Source organism: Heptranchias perlo, chromosome 28 (assembly GCF_035084215.1).
Source record: "Heptranchias perlo isolate sHepPer1 chromosome 28, sHepPer1.hap1, whole genome shotgun sequence".
NCBI classification, from domain to species: domain Eukaryota; kingdom Metazoa; phylum Chordata; class Chondrichthyes; order Hexanchiformes; family Hexanchidae; genus Heptranchias; species Heptranchias perlo.
Genome location: NC_090352.1, coordinates 3736328 through 3756343, shown reverse-complemented (window position 1 = coordinate 3756343; position 20016 = coordinate 3736328). Strand labels below are relative to the sequence as shown.

Genomic DNA, 20016 nt, shown 5'->3' with positions numbered 1-20016 from the left:
TTCTCATATTAACATTTTATTGCAGTCGATGAGGAAAAGATGCTTCCGTCTCCAAAAGCAAGACCTGGGCCGGAAGAGGTCCTGAATATCACTATTGCTCGTGGATTAGTATATAATTACAAGAAGAATAAAATGAAACAAATATATAAACAACTACAAGAAATAGCTGGAAGCTGCTCACTTCATTGGAAGGTTGTTATTCTGTTGAGGCCACAGGTTTAATGATCAGTTAAAGTCCAGGTGCTGTCTACCTTTCAAGCTGTGTGTTAGTTTAAGTTTCACTAGTTTGAGTTATTATAACTGCCATATTCTGTAACTGGTATAGTTAATAATATTGCTTTATTTTGGACTGTGGTTAGAATGATTGATTGGACAGGTCTACATTTTTTCATTGTAACTGAATGATCACTACAGCCAATGCACATGGATTCCACCAACAATCCAAGGTTCTCCAAGCTCATTATTAAACAAAAGTACATCAGTTTGGCTTTACAACTGTAGCCTTCTTCAACCATACATCAACCATGCCTTCAGGGTAATTCAGTCTAAAGCTGCAATGAGAATAAAGCTAACTGGTGTAGTTCAGGGTTATCATTCTAACTGGTACAGTTAGGGCTATCCTGCTCTATAGTTGAACTGGTACAGTTAGGGCTATCCTGCTCTATAGTTGAACTGGTACAGTTAGGGCTATCCTGCTCTATAGTTGAACTGGTACAGTTAGGGCTATCCTGCTCTATAGTTGAACTGGTACAGTTAGGGCTATCCTGCTCTATAGTTGAACTGGTACAGTTAGGGCTATCCTGCTCTATAGTTGAACTGGTACAGTTAGGGCTATCCTGCTCTATAGTTGAACTGGTACAGTTAGGGCTATCCTGCTCTATAGTTGAACTGGTACAGTTAGGGCTATCCTGCTCTATACGCTAAGTACATAGACAATAAAGCAGAGATGACAAAAGGAAATACGAAGAGGTTAAGAAGGATGTCAAAAAACAATTAGGAAAGCAAAGAGGAACTACGAAATTAAATTATCAAGGAATATAAAAAGAAATAGTAAAGTATTCTGCAAACACATAAATAACAAAAGAAAAATCAGGATAGGGATAGGGTCACTAAGGGATGCACAAGATAAACTCACAGTAATGACAGCGAAATGACAGAAATATTGAATAATTACTTTGCCTCTGTATTTACTAGGGAGACTAACATGGTGGGCAGGACATTAGAAGAGGTATAAAGACATTTAAGATGGAAAGGGGGAGATAATTGATAAATTAATCAAACTTAGAGAGGATAAAACCCTCGGTCCGAATGGATTGCATTCACACATATTAAAAGATGTTAGGGAAGAGATAGCAGAGGCACTATTATATATATATATATATAAAAATTCATTAGAAAAGGGAATTGTGCCAGAGGACTGGCGGACAGCTAATGTGATTCCTATTTTTAAAAAGGGAAATAGAGCAAGTCCAGGGAACTATAGACCTTAAAATAGGAAAGTTAATGGAATCTTTACACAAAGTTGGAATAGGAAAACATCTAGAAAAAGAAAATATAATAAAGTAGTCAGCACTGATTTCAGAAGGGAAAGTCGTGCTTGACCAACCTTACTGAATTCTTTGAAGTAGTAACAGAAAGGGTAGACAAGGGTAATGTAGAAGATGTAATATTTTTGGATTTTCAAAAGGCCTTCGATAAGGTACCACATTGTAGACTCATGACCAAGGTCAGAGCATGTGGAGTCAGAGGACAGGTAGCAGCATGGGTAGCAAGCTTAGCTACAAAACAGAAAAGAGAGTAGGGGTTAAAGGGTAGCTACTCAGACTGGCAAAAGGTGGGAAGTGGTGTTCCACAGGGATCGGTGCTGGGACCACTGTTGTTCACAATTTACATAAATGATTTGGACTCTGGAATTGGAAGTAGAATTTCAAAATTTGTGGATGACGCACGAAATTGGGGGGTGTAGTTAATACAAAGGAAGAATCCATTGAAATGCAAGAAGACATTAATAAATTTGCAGAATTGTCAAATGAATTTCAACGTGTGAGGTGGTGCATTTTGGTAGGAAGAATAAGGAGGTCACATGCTGCTTGGATAATAAGAGTCTAAATGGGGTAGAGGAACAATGGGATCTCGAGGTACAGATGCACAAATCACTAAAAGTGGCAACGCAGGTTAATAAGGCCATAAAAAAGGCTAACCAAGCACTGAGGTTAATTTCTAGAGGGATAGAGCTGAAAAGCAGAGAAGGTATATTAAATTTGTATAGAACTTTAGTTAGACCACGCTTGGAGTACTGTCACAGTTCTGGTCTCCATATTATAAAAAGGATATAGAGGCATTGGAGAGGGTGCAAAAGAGATTCACAAGGATAATACCAGAACTCAGTGGAGATATAGTTATCAGGAAAGACTAAACAGTCTTGGGGCTCTTTTCTCTAGAAAAGGGAAGGCTGAGGGGTGACCTGATAGAGGTCTTGAATCTATTTGGTTAGAATTAAGGAACAATAGAGGTGTATACTACAGGCCACCAAATAGTGGGAAGGAGATAGAGGAGCAAATTTGAAGGCAAATTACAGAAAGATGCGAGAACTATAAAGTAATGATAATGGGTGACTTCAATTATCCCAGTATAGACTGGGACAGTAACGGTGTAAAGGGCAAAGAGGGGGAGGAATTCATGAAATGTGTTCGAGAACTTTCTGCAACAGTGTGTTTTCAGCCCAACCAGGAAGGAAACAGTGCTGTATCTAGTTCCAGGAATGAAGTGGGGCAGGTGGAGCATATTTCAGTGGGGAGCATTTGGGGAACAGTGATCATAATATCATTAGGTTTAGAATAGTTATGGAAAGGACAAGGAACAATCAAATGTGAAAATGTTTAACTGGAGGAGGGCAATTTTTAGTGTTAAAAGGTGATTTTTGTCCAGGTGGATTGGAATTTTAAAAAATTGGTCGGCGAAACAGTAATTGAACAATGGGAGATCTTCAAGGAGGAGTTGATTCAGGTACTGAGTAGACACATCCCTTGTTAATTGGCGCTTGGAAAAATATGGGCTAATAAATGAAAGTCAGCATGGATTTTTTTTAAAGGAAAATCATTCTTGACCAACTTGATTGAGTTCTCTGATGAAATACGGAGGCATTTGATAAAGTACCACATAATAGACTTGTTAGCAAAATTAAAACCCATGGGATTAATGAAAGGAACAGTAGCAGTGTGGGTACAAAATTGGCTAGGGGACAAAAAGCATAGAGTAGTGGTGAATGGTTGTTTTTCAGACTGGAGGGAAGTATACAGTGATGTTCCCCAGGGGTCAGTATTAGGACCACTGCTCTTTTTGATATATATTAATGACCTGGAGTTGGGTATAGAGGGTATAATTTTAAAGTTTGCAGTTGACACGAAACTCGGAAATGTAGTAAACAATGTGAAGGATAGTAACAGACTTCAGGAGACTTAGGGGTTATGGGGAGCGGGCAGGAAATTGGACATGAAGCTGAGTTCGGATCGGTCAATGCCCTGTGGGTGGCGGAGAGGGCCCAGGGGCTATGTGGCCGGGTCCTGCTCCGACTTCTTGTGTTCTTTAGATTTGTGGTTGGGATCAGATCAGCCATGATCTTATTGAATGGCGGAGCAGGCTCGAGGGGCCGATTGGCCTACTCCTGCTCCAATTTCTTATGTTCTTATGTTCTTATAGACAGACTGGTGAAGTGGGCAGACCCATGGCAGATGAAATTTAACGCAGAGAAGTGTGAAGTGATACATTTTGGTAGGAAGAATGAGGAGAGGCAATATAAACTAAATGGTACAATTTTAAAGGGGATGCAGGAACAGAGAGACCGGGGATGCCCATACACAAATCTTTGAAGGTGGCAGGACAAGTTGAGAAGGCTGTTAAAAAAGCATATGGGATCCTGGGCTTTATTAATGGAGGCATAGAGTACAAAAGCAAGGAAGTTATGCTAAACCTTTATAAAACACTGGTTAGGCCTCAGCTGGAATATTGTGTTCAATTCTGGGCACCGCACTTTAAGACCATGACATCCTTCCTAGAGGAGGAACAGGAGAGATTTAATAGAATGGTACCAGGGATGAGGGTCTTGAGTTATGTGGAGAGACTGGAGAAGCTGGGGTTGTTCTCCTTAGAACAGAGAAGGTTAAGGGGAGATTTGATAGAGGTGTTCAAAATCATGAACGGTTTTGACAGAGTAAATAAGGATAAACCATTTCCAGTGGCAGAAGGGTCAGTAACCAGAGGAAACAGATTTAAGGTGACCGGCAAAAGAACCAGAGGCGACATGTGGAGTCATTTTTTACGCAGCGAGTTGTTATGATCTGGAATGCACTGCCTGAAAGGGCGGTGGAAGCAGATTCAATAGTAACTTTCAAAAGAGAACTGGATAAATATTTGAAAAGGAAAAATTTACAGGGCTATGGGGAATAAGCACGGGAGTGGGACTAATTGGATAGCTCTTTCAAAGAGCCGGCACAGGCATGATGGGCTGAATGGCCTCCTCCTGTGCTGTACCTATTATGACGCTATGATAATGGAAGGGTTTGATAGGGTAGACGTTGAGAAAATGTTTCCACTTGTGGGGGAGTCCAATACTAGAGGTCAACAATATAAGATAGTCACTAATAAATCCAATAGAGAATTCAGGAGAAACTTATTTACCCAGAGAGTGGTGAGAATGTGGAACTCACTACCACAAGGAGTAGTTGAGGCAAATAGCATAGATATATTTAAGGGGAAGCTAGATAAGCACATGAGGGAGAAAGAAATAGAAGGGTGTGCTTATAGGGTTAGATGAAGAGGGGTGGGAGGAGGCTCGTGTGGAGCATAAACCCCAGTTTATGACCAGTTAGGCCAAATAGCCTGTTTCTGTGCCGTAGACTCGATGTAATGTAACTCAAAGTCAAACTGGTACAATTACGGTTATCCTGCACTGTAGTTGAACTGGTACAGTTGGGGTTATCCTGCTGTATAATCTAACTGGTATAGTTGGAGTTATCCTGCCCATATTGAAATTAGCACAGCTCAGTTGATGCAGTCTATGGTTTAATTGGGATGATACAGTCTGAACCAAAACTGGTAGATTTGAGGATGTTATGCTCGGTAGTGTAACTGGTTGGGTGATGCAGTCTATAGTTTAACTGGTACAGTGGGGGTGATGTAGTCCACATGGAACTGGTATAGGTTAGGTGATACACTCTGAGATGTAATGTTGGGGTTTTCTGGTCTTTATCCCTATGTTTTGTTATTTTCTTGCTCACAGTAATTGTGTGATAGTGTGGGAAACATTGGGACAGATTTTGCTGTAGCAGGGCACCTAATGTCTGCCGTTAGTTAGACTTGCCCCCGCACCCTTCAGCTCAAAACAATTTTGCCCGCTAAGTTGTTGAAAGTGTGAGCTGATAATAGGGCAGCGAGGGAAACAGAGCATCTGGGACCTGAGTGAACAGGGCAAGCAACTGGGTATCTCCTTAAACAATCAGAGTGAAGGATTGGGAAATAAACACAGGAAGCATTGAGGAGGGTAAATTGAAGGGGGTGAATTCAATGTTAAATCAGGCACCGAAAGAGGAATAAAGAAAGAGAAAGAAAGATTGGTTTAAGAGAGAGAGATAAAAAAGGACAGAAAAGAAAAGTAAGAAAAAAATTTAAATTTAAAATTTGACTTTTTTTATATCCCCCTAAAAAAAAAATTCAAAACCTGAAAGAATAAGACTCCAAACTTGTAATAGTTAATTTTCAGAGCCAGAGAGCCTGATTGGCAATAATTAACAATGATCACATTGTTAAAAGGGGACTTGCGCTACTAATTACTAGCCCCAAATATCTGCAGTGAGTTTAGTTCGTATCTACTGTGCAAATAAAGCAACGTCACGCCATTCAATGCATGTCAATGGTGAGGCAGACAGTGAGATGCCGTTTTCGCGAAGCTAATGGTGGAACGCCGCATCTCGGACAGCAACTTTTGGATGTTTGAGTTTAACCGCGCGTCTGCTCCTCGCCTGAAGTTGCTGCACCATTTATGCATAAATAACGGTGAGTGCCATTAACCTCACCGTTAGTTTGACAGCAAAATCTGGCCCATTACTGCACATTTGATGCAATCAATCCCGTAATTATATTGCTACAGAGCACTAATTATAGAAAATGCTGAATTGTTGATTCACAAAGTAGGCATTAAAGTTAATTGGAAATGTCACCAAAGGCTTATAAAATAACAGATAATTGTTTAGAAGTATTAAAATGCCTTTGTAATCCCAATATTATGTTTACACGAGTCCTTTTTATTCTGTCTACATGTTTCCTCCTTTGATCAGTCCTCTGTTACAGGAACCAACACTGCTGTAGGCACTGTTGGCTTTTTGCAAAATTGTTCTCCCAGATGGAGGCAAAGGGTGAGAAACGATGACTGTTCAGGCAATCAAAGGATCCAAAATGCAGCTTTTTTGTTTTAATTTCTTAAGTGGGTGAATTTTTGGTGAATTGTTTTGTGCTTGTGAAGGTACTGGAGCACTTGTAGAATGGAGAACTTATTCATTCCGTTTGGCCTGATCTGTATCAAACAGTCTTATTTCAGTAATCGCTTGAGCAAAGTGCAGACCAAACCTTGCCCCAATTCTGTTCTTCAATCCCAATCTTCGAAGATCAAGCCTTGCACCAGTCTGAATTTTTCCACCTTATTTTACAGCCAAGGATTGCCATGATAACCGCATTGTAACCCTTGCCCTCCACTTTCTCTTTCCTCTGATCAGGGGCAGGAGTCCTGGAGGGTATTCACTCACAGGTGGCAGCCGTGGCTCAATGGTAGCACTCACGTCTGAGTCAGAAGGTGGTGGGTTCAAGTCCCACTCCGGAAACTTGAGCACATAATCTAGGCTGACACTCCAGTGCAGTACTGAGGGAGTGCTACACTGTCTGAGGTGCCGTCTTTCAGATGAGACCTTAAACTGAGGCCCCGTCTGCCCTCTCGGGTGGACTTAAAAGATCTCATGACTCTACCTTCAAGAAGAGCGGGATAGTTCTCCCTGGTTTCCTGGCCAATATTCAACCCTCAACCAACATCACTAAAACAGATTATTAGGTCATTATCTCATTGCTATTTGTGGGACCTTGCTGTGCGCAAATTGGCTGCTGCATTTCCTGCATTACAACAGTGACTACACTTCAAAAGTACTTAATTGGCTGTAAAGCGCTTTGGGACGTCCTGAAGTCGTGCAAGTCTGCCTGTCTGTCCTTCCTTCCTTCCTTCCTTTCTTTCTTTCTTTCTTTCCTCCCTTTGCGCCGAGACACTGAGGCCACATACAGTGCCTGATCATGCTTTGATGCTGAACTAACTCGGCTTGGACCTAATGCTGAACCTGGGACCTTCTGCTCTGTGAGGTTCTACTACACCAGTTTGTACCCACTGAGGGAGAACAAACGTATTTAGAAAACAAGACTGATCATAAAGTCACTATTGAATGAGATGGAGTCTCAAGTCCCTCGGGGAGGATGGAAAGACCTCTTCATGTTTAATCCTTTTATGCTTCTGGTCTACTGCTGGAGGCAAAACATCTTTTGTGAGCAATCCGTTATTTTTAGATCAGTATGATTGTCTAGGTTTCAGAGGGCTGGGAATGAGTGGGAGTGACGTGCTGAAATTCTGGCCTTGAAGACTGCATTAAAAATGCATTAAAAAGTCAGTGGATTTAAAAAAAAATAAATCCATGGAGTAAACAACTCTGACTTGGCAGGGGAGGAGGAAGCAGGGAGAAAAGGGATATTTACTAGACTGGCAGCGTCTCACTTCAACCACGCCTATTTATCAAGGATTTTTGTTTAACTGCTGTGGGAAATGTTGGCAGTCTGCAGCATCATTGTGTTAGCTGAGTAAATTCCAAGTGTTCATTCATGCACTCTGGTCCATTTATAGGTTTTATTGGTGTGCATTGTTTTGAAATGTGTGAGACCTCTCCCTTGGGGGCCCTGGGGATAAGGGGAGGAAGAGGGGGGCTTGGTCTTTTTCTGACTGTTTGTTTCTGGCAGGGAACCTCATGCCCGAAACCTGCATAGGAAACTTGGAGGTGTGTTGCGTACATTTTACTGACCATTCACTTAAATGGGTGAAAGGTCGTGGCCAAATGTTAACGTGAACTTCAGGCGGAGAAGCTCCCAACTGGAAGCCCAGATTTGGAACTGACGCCTTAGTGTAAGGAATACACGTGAGAATATTCAGCAGATACTCAAAAAATCAGACCAAGGCACTATCTATATCTATTACCTTGTGGAAGGTATGATGTGGAGATGCCGGTGATGGACTGGGGTTAACAATTGTAAACAATTTTACAACACCAAGTTATAGTCCAACGATTTTATTTTTAATCCCACAAGCTTTCGGGGGCTTTCCCCTTCCTCAGGCGGTGTGGAAATGACAATTTCGAATCCTTTGCATTTTAAGATCACAGAACAAAGCCTGGTGATTACTGCCCGTTGCCAAGGCAATCACAGTGAGCAGACAGAAAGGTGTCATCTAAAAGGCCACTGAATATACAACCCCCCAAAAAAAAAAGAGAGAGAGAGAGATAAGGAAGACAGTCAATGACCCGTTATATTAAAAACAGATAACATTTGTTCGCTGGTGGGGTTACGTGTAGTGTGACATGAACCCAAGATCCCGGTTGAGGCCGTCCTCATGGGATACATCGAGGGCATCCTGAAACCCACCGTGCAGGGAACCCCCAGCTTCTGTCGCGACACTACAGACTTTCTACAAAAACTCAGTACCCACGGACCTGTTGAACCAGGAACACTTCTCACCACGATGGACGTCTCGGCACTCTACACCAGTATCCCCCACGATGACGGCATCGCTGCGACAGCATCAATACTCAACACCAACAACAGCCAATCTCCAGACGCCATCCTACAACTCATCCGCTTCATCCTGGATCACAATGTCTTCACCTTCAATAACCAGTTCTTTACCCAAACACACGGAACAGCCATGGGGACCAAATTCGCACCCCAATACGCCAACATTTTCATGCACAAGTTCGAGCACGACTTCTTCACTGCACAGGACCTCCAACCAACACTATACACCAGATACATCGACGACATTTTCTTTCTATGGACCCACGGTGAGGAATCACTAAAGAGACTACACGATAACATCAACAAGTTCCATCCCACCATCAAGCTCACCATGGACTACTCCTCAGAATCAGTTTCTTTCTTGGACACACGAATCTCCATCAAAGACGGGCACCTCAGCACCTCACTCTACCGCAAGCCCACGGACAATCTCACAATGCTCCACTTTTCCAGCTTCCACCCTAACCACGTCAAAGAGGCCATCCCCTATGGACAGGCCCTGCGAATACACAGGGTCTGCTCAGACGAGGAGGAACACGATGGACACCTACAGACGCTGAAAGACGCCCTAGTAAGAACGGGATATGATGCTCGACTCATCGATCGACAGTTCCGACGGGCCACAGCGAAAAATCGTGTAGACCTCCTCAGAAGACTAACACGGGACGCAACCAACAGAGTACCCTTCGTCGTCCAGTACTTCCCCGGAGCGGAGAAACTACGCCATGTTCTCCGCAGCCTTCAACATGTCATCAATGATGACGAACACCTCGCTATGGCCATCCCCACACCTCCACTACTCGCCTTTAAACAGCCACCCAACCTCAAACAAACCATAGTTCGCAGCAAATTACCCAGCCTTCAGGAGAACAGCGTCCACGACACCACACAACCCAGCCACAGTAACCTCTGCAAGACATGCCAGATCATCGACACAGATACCACCATCACACGAGAGGACACCACCCACCAGGTGCACGGTTCATACTCCTGTGACTCGGCCAACGTTGTCTACCTCATACGTTGCAGGAAAGGATGCCCCAGAGCATGGTACATTGGCGAGACCATGCAGACGCTGCGACAACGGATGAACGGACACCGCGCAACAATCGCCAGACAGGAGGGTTCTCTCCCTGTCGGGGAACACTTTAACAGTCATGGACATTCAGCCGCCGACCTTCGGGTAAGCGTACTCCAAGGCGGCCTTCGAGACACACGACAACGCAAAATCGTCGAGCAGAAATTAATAGCCAAGTTCCGCACCCATGAGGACGGCCTCAACCGGGATCTTGGGTTCATGTCACACTACACGTAACCCCACCAGCGAACAAATGTTATCTGTTTTTAAAATAACGGGTCATTGACTGTCTTCCTTATCTCTCTCTCTCTCTTTTTTTTTGGGGGGTTGTATATTCAGTGGCCTTTCAGATGACACCTTTCTGTCTGCTCACTGTGATTGCCTTGGCAACGGGCAGTAATCACCAGGCTTTGTTCTGTGATCTTAAAATGCAAAGGATTCGAAATTGTCTTTTCCACACCGCCTGAGGAAGGGGAAAGCCCCCGAAAGCTTGTGGGATTAAAAATAAAATCGTTGGACTATAACTTGGTGTTGTAAAATTGTTTACACTTGTGGAAGGTGTGCACTTCCTGTCCTCAAACTTCACTTCCAGTTGTCACAATTTTTGGTTACGCTTCTCTGTTACATTTACCATTGTAAATTGCTATGTCAACATTTCCCATTTAATTTTGCTATGTCAGCTGTCATGGTGTAGTTTCAGGCGCTGGCCACTAGGTGATACTGTGGAGTGAGTTTCTACGGTGTCTTTGCCAACTCCATCACCATCTTGTCCATATATTAAAAAAAGAACATGTATTCAACAACTTGACCCTGGGCAAAGTATTCCTTTAAATAGTTTTAGCATTTTTGTAAATATTCTAGGCAAAGGTGAAAAACCTTTAGACATGAATCATAGAATCATAGAATCATAGAAGTTACAACATGGAAACAGGCCCTTCGGCCCAACATGTCCATGTCGCCCAGTTTATACCACTAAGCTAGTCCCAATTGCCTGCACTTGGCCCATATCCCTCGATACCCATCTTACCCATGTAACTGTCCAAATGCTTTTTAAAAGACAAAATTGTACCCGCCTCTACTACTGCCTCTGGCAGCTCGTTCCAGACACTCACCACCCTTTGAGTGAAAAAATTGCCCCTCTGGATCCTTTTGTATCTCTCCCCTCTCACCTTAAATCTGTGCCCCCTCGTTATAGACTCCCCTACCTTTGGGAAAAGATTTTGACTATCGACCTTATCTATGCCCCTCATTATTTTATAGACTTCTATAAGATCACCCCTTAACCTCCTACTCTCCAGGGAATAAAGTCCCAGTCTGTCCAACCTCTCCCTGTAAGTCAAACCATCAAGTCCCGGTAGCATCCTCGTAAATCTTTTCTGCACTCTTTCTAGTTTAATAATATCCTTTCTATAATAGGGTGACCAGAACTGTACACAGTACTCCAAGTGTGGCCTCACCAATGCCCTGTACAACCTCAACAAGACATCCCAACTCCTGCACTCAATGTTCTGACCAATGAAACCAAGCATGCTGAATGCCTTCTTCACCACCCTATCCACCTGTGACTCCACTTTCAAGGAGCTATGAATCTGTACTCCTAGATCTCTTTGTTCTATAACTCTCCCCAACGCCCTACCATTAACGGAGTAGGTCCTGGCCCGATTCGATCTACCAAAATGCATCACCTCACATTTATCTAAATTAAACTCCATCTGCCATTCATCGGCCCACTGGCCCAATTTATCAAGATCCCGTTGCAATCCTAGATAACCTTCTTCACTGTCCACAATGCCACCAATCTTGGTGTCATCTGCAAACTTACTAACCATGCTTCCTAAATTCTCATCCAAATCATTAATATAAATAACAAATAACAGCGGACCCAGCACCGATCCCTGAGGCACACCGCTGGACACAGGCATCCAGTTTGAAAAACAACCCTCGACAACCACCCTCTGTCTTCTGTCGTCAAGCCAATTTTGTATCCAATTGGCTACCTCACCTTGGATCCCATGAGATTTAACCTTATGTAACAACCTACCATGCGGTACCTTGTCAAATGCTTTGCTGAAGTCCATGTAGACCACGTCTACTGCACAGCCCTCATCTATCTTCTTGGTTACCCCTTCAAAAAACTCAATCAAATTCGTGAGACATGATTTTCCTCTCACAAAACCATGCTGACTGTTCCTAATTAGTCCCTGCCTCTCCAAATGCCTGTAGATCCTGTCCCTCAGAATACCCTCTAACAACTTACCCACTACAGATGTCAGGCTCACTGGTCTGTAGTTCCCAGGCTTTTCCCTGCCGCCCTTCTTAAACAAAGGCACAACATTTGCTACCCTCCAATCTTCAGGCACCTCACCTGTAGCGGTGGATGATTCAAATATCTCTGCTAGGGGACCCGCAATTTCCTCCCTAATCTCCCATAACGTCCTGGGATACATTTCATCAGGTCCCGGAGATTTATCTACCTTGATGCGCGTTAAGACTTCCAGCACCTCCCTCTCTGTAATATGTACACTCCTCAAGACATCACTATTTATTTCCCCAAGTTCCCTAACATCCATGCCTTTCTCAACCGTAAATACCGATGTGAAATATTCATTCAGGATCTCACCCATCTCTTGTGGTTCCGCACATAGATGACCTTGTTGATCCTTAAGAGGCCCTACTCTCTCCCTAGTTACCCTTTTGCCCTTTATGTATTTGTAGAAGCTCTTTGGATTCACCTTTGCCTGATCTGCCAAAGCAATCTCATATCCCCTTTTTGCCCTCCTGATTTCTCTCTTAACTCTACTCCGGCAATCTCTATACTCTTCAAGGGATCCACTTGATCCCAGCTGCCTATGCATGTCATATGCCTCCTTCTTATTTTTGACTAGTGCCTCAATCTCCCGAGTCATCCAAGGTTCCCTACTTCTACCAGCCTTGCCCTTCACTTTATAAGGAATGTGCTTACCCTGAACCCTGGTTAACACACTTTTGAAAGCCTCCCACTTACCAGACGTCCCTTTGCCTGCCAACAGACTCTCCCAATCAACTTCTGAAAGTTCCTGTCTAATACCATCAAAATTGGCCTTTCCCCAATTTAGAATTTTAACTTTTGGGCCAGACCTATCCTTCTCCATAGCTATCTTAAAACTAATGGAATTATGATCACTGGTCCCAAAGTGATCCCTCACTAACACTTCTGTCACCTGCCCTTCCTTATTTCCCAAGAGGAGGTCAAGTTTTGCCCCCTCTCTAGTCGGGCCATCCACATACTGAATGAGAAATTCCTCCTGAATACACTCAACAAATTTCTCTCCATCCAAGCCCCTAATGCTATGGCTGTCCCAGTCAATGTTGGGAAAGTTAAAGTCCCCTACTATTACCACCCTATTTTTCTTGCAGCTGTCTGTAATCTCCTTACATATTTGCTCCTCAATTTCCCGTTGACTATTTGGGGGTCTGTAGTACAATCCGATCAAAGTGATCTCTCCCTTCTTATTTTTCAGTTCTACCCATATGGACTCAGTGGGCGAACCCTCGGATATATCCTCTCTCACTACTGCCGTGATGTTCTCCCTAATCAAGAACGCAACTCCCCCTCCTCTCTTACCTCCTGCTCTATCTTTCCTATAGCATCTGTACCCTGGAACATTGAGCTGCCAGTCCTGCCCCTCCCTTAGCCATGTTTCAGTAATAGCTATAACATCCCAGTCCCATGTACCCATCCATGCCCTGAGTTCATCTGCCTTGCCCATCAGACTTCTTGCATTGAAATAAATGCAGTTTAATCTAGACTTCCCTTGGTCTTTGCCCTGCTTTCTCAGACCATCTGTCCGGTCATGTTCTGTACACTCTCCCTTACTGCGTTTTGTTTCTGTCACCACTTTATTTCCCACTGACTTCAATAATGATTATATTGATTTTAAAGTATCCGCCCCCCCCCCACTTTTTGGCCCTATTGCTAGACCTTGACATGGGTATAATTCAACGGTGCCACAAACTGTGCATTAACTCTAGGATGACTGATTCCTGGTGGTGTCCTGTACACCTTGGCTTAGCGTCAGAAGGTCATGAGTTCAAGTGCCAGTCCAGAGACTTGAGCATATAATCCAGGCTGACATTTCAGTGCAGTACTGAGGGTGTGCTGCACTGTCGGAGGAGCTGTCTTTCGGATAAGACTTTAAACCGTGGCCCCACCTGCCCCCTCAGGTGGACATAAAAGATCCCATGGCCCCTCTTTTGAAGAAGAACAAGGGAGTTCTCCGGAGCTATCCCTCAACTAACATCATTAAAATAGATTACCTGGTAATTTATCTCTCTCCCGTTTATGGGATCTTGCAAATTGGCTGCTGTGTTTTCCTACATTACAACAGTAGTTACACTTCAAAAAGTACTTCTTTGGCCACAAAGTGCTTTGGGACTTCCTGGATTAGTGAAAGGTGCTATATAAATGCAAGTGTGTTCTTTTTATGTGATGATTCAGGGTATCATTCTGGTGAGACCAGAGCCTTGATCAGCACAATCAGAGAAAAATGTTAACAAACAGAAACCGCATTGACGCGCTGGTTCTAGTGAGATGATGTAGCTGGGCATAAATGGCACCATTTTGTGTTGTGATACTCTTAAATGTTACCCGTGGAGGGGTGAGGAGGTGTGATGCCCCAGCACAGGAACTAGTGGGCTGGCTGTTTTGGGAGTGGTGTCCAGAGTTCCTTGTCTAATTATGATAGAACATCCCTGTGGAGTGCACTGTTCGTCCACTGAGCTGCATTTTGTAGAATTCCCTATTGTGTTTTTGTTTTAAAAGGTGTCGTTGGGTAACAGCTGCCTCAGTCCCCAGTCCCCAGAGCTCAGTGCTAACCTACCAGAGTATTGTTCTACCGTGTCTGTGTACTGTGTGCTTGAGATCACATAGACACTGTGTGTAACCAGCAGCTACTGTATATTTATGATAAATGTTACTTGTTCTACACGTCTTGCACTGAAAAAAAGAAAGACTTTCATCTATATAGTGTCCAAGCTGAGTTAGTTTAGCATCAGAGCAGGATTAGGCACTGCATGTGGCCTCAGTGTCTCTGGGCAAAGGGAGGAAGGAAAGAAAGAAAGATTTGGATGAATGTAGCAGCTTTCACGACTTCAGGATGTCCCAAAGCACTTTTCAGTCAATGAAGCACTTTTGAAGTGTAGTCACTGTTGTAATGTAGGAAACACGGCAGCCAAGTCATGCATATCAAGGTCCCACAAACAGAAATGAAATAATGACCAGATGATCTGTTTATTAGTGATGTTGGTTGAAGGATAAATATTGGCCAGGACACCGGGGACAATTCCCTCGCTCTTCCTTGAATCGTGTCGTGGGATTTTTACATCCACGTGAGAGGGCAGACAGGCCCTCGGTTTAACGTCTCATCCGAAAGATGGCACCACTGACAGTGCAGCACCCTCTGTACTGCACTGGAGTGTCAGTCTAGATTATGTGTTCAAGTCTCTGGAGTGGGGCTTGAACCCACAACCTTCTGACTCAGGTGAGAGTGCTACCAACTGAACCGTGGCTGATACCACCAGTTACTGTCAGTGTGACTGGCTGGGTGGTGTAAGATTCTGGGTCCATTCTGGATTTTGTATGAGTAGTCTTTCTGTCCTGTGGCAGGCACCAATAGAACTTGGAGGTTTGGGTAATGGAGCAGCCAATTTATGGGATCTTTGTGGCTTGAATGGGCCTATAGCACATGGGACAGTGCATTTTAAAAAAAAGAGCTAGCATGGAAGTGATGAACTGCACTCACCTGACGAAGGAGGAAGCCTCCGAAAGCTTGTGATTTCAAATAAAGCTGTTGGACTATAACCTGGTGTTGTAAGACTCCTTACATCTCTAAAGAACAGTGTTGATGGATTACTGCAAGCAGCAGAACATAATGCAGTCGTGTTCCCCATAACCACAGCGTGCAGGTTTGCAGCGGGTTCAGTAAATGTAATGCCCAAGAAATGACATTAGTGCCATGCGCGAGCTTGGGAGGGGAAAATGAGTCAGGCTTCCTGCTCCCGATTGTTATCCAATGACCCCATTACACTTTCTGATCACTTTGTGCATCTGCGAGCTAAGTTTTAATGGTTTAAATATCGGACCTTTAAATCGCCCTGTTCATTTACTTCCTCCTCAGTGCTTCTCAATTTAGATTGTACTCGTGTTTTGCCATTCTTGTCTGCCTTACTCCTCGTTAAACTGCATTGTTATGGCCACTTGCTTAATCTTTGTTATTTTTTCACAATTCACCATGGCCTAGATTTTCTGATTGTCATGCCATTGGTAACCCACTCACTTCAATAAGTTACTGTCGTCATAATTAGAAAACAAGTCCAATTCTAACCAAATGCTTCTGTGTAAGCAGGTCTTAGAGTGTGACCTGTGCACACCTCTGACTGTCTGGTTTACCTCCAGGGCGAAACACTGGAGACGCCCAGTGTTCAAACAGTGGGAGGCTAGTGCATTCCTCTCCATTCAATCTTTTCCAATCTAATCACCAAGAGTGAGTCATTTTCCAGGAGTGCCCTTGGCATGTAAAACAATTGGCATGAAAACTATAATTATACTGACTATAGCTACGATTTTATATACTCGTCAGTCATGGCTCAATTGGTAGCATTCTTGCCTCGGAGTCAGAAAGTTATGGGTTCAACGCCCATTCCGGGGACATAGACTCATAGAACCAAAGAAAGGTTATAGCACGGAATGAGGCCCTTCGGCCCATCATGTCTGTGCTGGCTAGTCCCACTCCCCCGCCCTATCCCCGTATACCTGCAAATTTTTTCCTTTCAAGTATTTATCCAGTTCCCTTTTGAAGACCATGATTGAATCTGCCTCCACCACCCCCTCGGGCAGTGCATTCCAGATCCTAACCACTCGCTGTGTTTAAAAAAAAAAGTTTTTCCTCATGTCACCTTTGGTTCTTTTGCCAAGCACCTTAAATCTGTGTCCTCTGGTTCTTTTGCCAAGCACCTTAAATCTATGTCCTCTGGTTCTTTTGCCAAGCACCTTAAATCTATGTCCTCTGGTTCTTGACCCTTCCACCAATGGGAACAGTTTCTCTCTATCTACTCTGTCTAGACCCTTCATGATTTTGAATACCTCTATCAAATCTCCTCGCAACCGTCTCTGTTCCAAGGAGAACAACCCCAGCTTCTCCAGTCTATCCATGTAACTAAAGTCCCTCATCCCTGGAATAATTCCAGTAAATCTCTTCTGCACCCTCTTCAAGGCCTTCACATCTTTCCTAAAGTGCGGTGCCCAGAACTGGACACAATACTCCAGCTGTGGCCGAACCAATGCCTTATTAAGGTTCATCATGACTTTTGTACTCTATGCCTCTATTTATGAAGCCCAGGATCCCGTATGCTTTTTTAACCACTTTCTCAACCTGCCCTGCCACCTTCTACGATTTGTGCACATATACCCCCAGATCTCTCTGTTCCTGTACCCATTTTAGAGTTGTGCCCTCTAGTTTTATATTGCCTTGCCTCGTTCTTCTGACTGAAATGTATCACTTTGCAATCGTTGAAGGTAGCAGGCCAGGTTGAGAAAGTGGTTAAAAAAGCAAATGGGATCCTGAGCTTTATAAATAGAGGCATAGAGTACAAAAGTATGCAAGTCATGAACCACCTTTATAAAACACTGGTTCAGCCACAAATGGAGTATTGTGTCCAGTTCTGGGCACCGCACTTTAGGAAAGATGTGAAGGCCCTTAGAAAGGGTGCAGAAGAGATTTACTAGAATGATTCCAGGGATGAGGGACTTTAGTTACGTGGATAGACTGGAGAAGCTGGGGTTGTTCTCCTTGGAACAGTGACTGTTGTGAGGAGATTTGATCGAGGTATTTGAAATCATGAAGGGTCTAGACAGAGTAGATAGAGAGAAACTGTTCCCATTGGTGGAAGGGTCAAGAACCAGAGGACATAGATTTAAGGTGCTTGGCAAAAGAACCAAAGGTGACATGAGGAAAAACTTATTTACACAGCGAGTGGTTAGGATCCGGAATGCACTGCTTGAGGGGGTGGTGGAGGCAGATTCAATCATGGCCTTCAAAAGGGAACTGGATAAATACTTGAAAGGAAAAAATTTGCAGGGCTACAGGGATAGGGCAGGGGAGAATGGGACGAGCTGGATTGCTCTTGCATAGAGCCAGCGCGGACTCGATGGGCCGATCGGCCTCCTTCTGTGCTGTAACCTTTCTACTATTGTAAGGAGTCTTACAACACCAGGTTATAGTCCAACTGTTTTATTTGAAAAATAGACCTATGTCTATGTGTTGTAAGACTCCTTACATTTGTCAACCCCAGTCCATCACCGGCATCTCCACATCTTTCTACTATTCACAGACATGGGCCTCCTTGGCTGCTTCGTATCCTTCAGTTCTGGACCAGCGCAAGGGTGAGGGACGCTTTGACTCTCCACGATTGGTTTCCCTGCCGCTACCAAGGCAACACTGAAGTAAATTCTCCCCGCAGTTATGTACACTGCACGCACCTTCCTATAGCCGTGCCAGCAGCCTAGGATGTTCCCCCACAGCTCGTTCTTGACTGCACCATTAAAAAAGCACTTGTATTTTTGTGGCCAGTTTAAGGCACAGCCAAGACTAAAGAGGATTGGGCCTGGAGCCTGCTTTGGGATTCGCTGTGCACTGTTCCACAAAAACAAATGACATTCCCACACAGTGACCGTTTGTTCTCTGCTTATGGGAATTCCATCCAGGAGCGATTAAAGAATGAGGAAATGGGATGTTGGCACCGACCATGTTCTGGTCGTTAATGAGTAACGAGATATCATACTGACCTGTTTTAGGAGAACAATGAATGATTTAGCATTTGCAAAGCGAATTCGAGCCATTAAAGCTACTGTGATAGAAAACTGTTCATTTACATAAAGATTGCTCATTTTATTAGAACTTTTATTAGAAGTTTCCATTGAGGTAAAGAGGGAAAATGTGTGTTCATGCACTTGGCATATGAACGGGGCATTATGGGTGGCACAAAGCTGAGCAAGTTCTTTCACCTGTTCTTTCACCTCTGGGACCAACATTCTCCTCCAGCCCAGACAATTCCTCTCTCTCTCTCTCTCTCTCTCTCTCTCAGTTCTATCTTCTTAAGGGCTCTACATGAAATCAGTTTGGGTTATGTCAACCCACTTGCTGGAGAGCTCAGGACCACAGCCCCAAATCTGTCCGCAAAGTAGCACTAATCGGCGCACTCTCAAAGAGGCTGCAGTTAAACCACCTTAATGGGAAGTATTACCTTGCATCTGGTCATGTTGTAGCTAACCTACAAGAGACATTGTTGAGTGCCACAGTGGAGGGCCTGGGCAGCCTCTTGGATCAGCTTATTTGAATGGCCTGTGTTGCCTTTAATATAGTTGGAAACGAGTCTATTTGGCTGCTGAGTGGCAATGTCTAAGGAAATGTATATCTGTATCTGTGTGTATACAAGACTGTCCCATTAGACATATGGAATGGCAGTGATAGTGGGGAACCCAGGTTGTGCTGTTAATTGTGGATGGAAATAACATGAAGCTGAGGGCCGAAATGAGCAAAATCGGGATAAAACGTTGACGTGGAGGGTATGTCCAATTGGTTTTGAGTGACTGCAGATTCTTAGTCACCAAAAGCTTTTTCTCATATTTGTCATTCGGTGTTGGCGTTAAGTACTCCCAGGTTGATTATAGTTAAATTAGAAGCCCAGGCGCATAACGAAAGTCCTTCCACACTTCTCCAAGATGTGGTTTGTGGATTCTCCCTCGCTCTCGCCCCCTCGCTCTCGCCCCCTCGCTCTCGCCCCCTCGCTCTCGCCCCCCGTGCTCTCGCCCCCCGCGCTCTCGCCCCCTCGCTCTCGCGCCCTCGCTCTCGCGCCCTCGCCCCCTCGCTCTCGCCCCCTCGCTCTCGCCCCCTCGCCCCCTCGCTCTCGCCCCCTCGCTCTCGCCCCCTCGCTCTCGCCCCCTCGCTCTCGCCCCCTCGCTCTCGCCCCCTCGCTCTCGCGCCCTCGCCCCCTCGCTCTCGCCCCCTCGCTCTCGCCCCCTCGCTCTCGCCCCC

At 44.3% G+C, this 20016-nt stretch overlaps 1 protein-coding gene across 2 annotated transcripts in view; it reads left to right on the top strand.

Annotated features, from left to right (window-relative positions):
* The window catches only part of atp2a3 (ATPase sarcoplasmic/endoplasmic reticulum Ca2+ transporting 3), a 230672-nt gene that overhangs the window by 82508 nt on the left and 128148 nt on the right, over positions 1 to 20016 (top strand). The window lies entirely within an intron of this gene.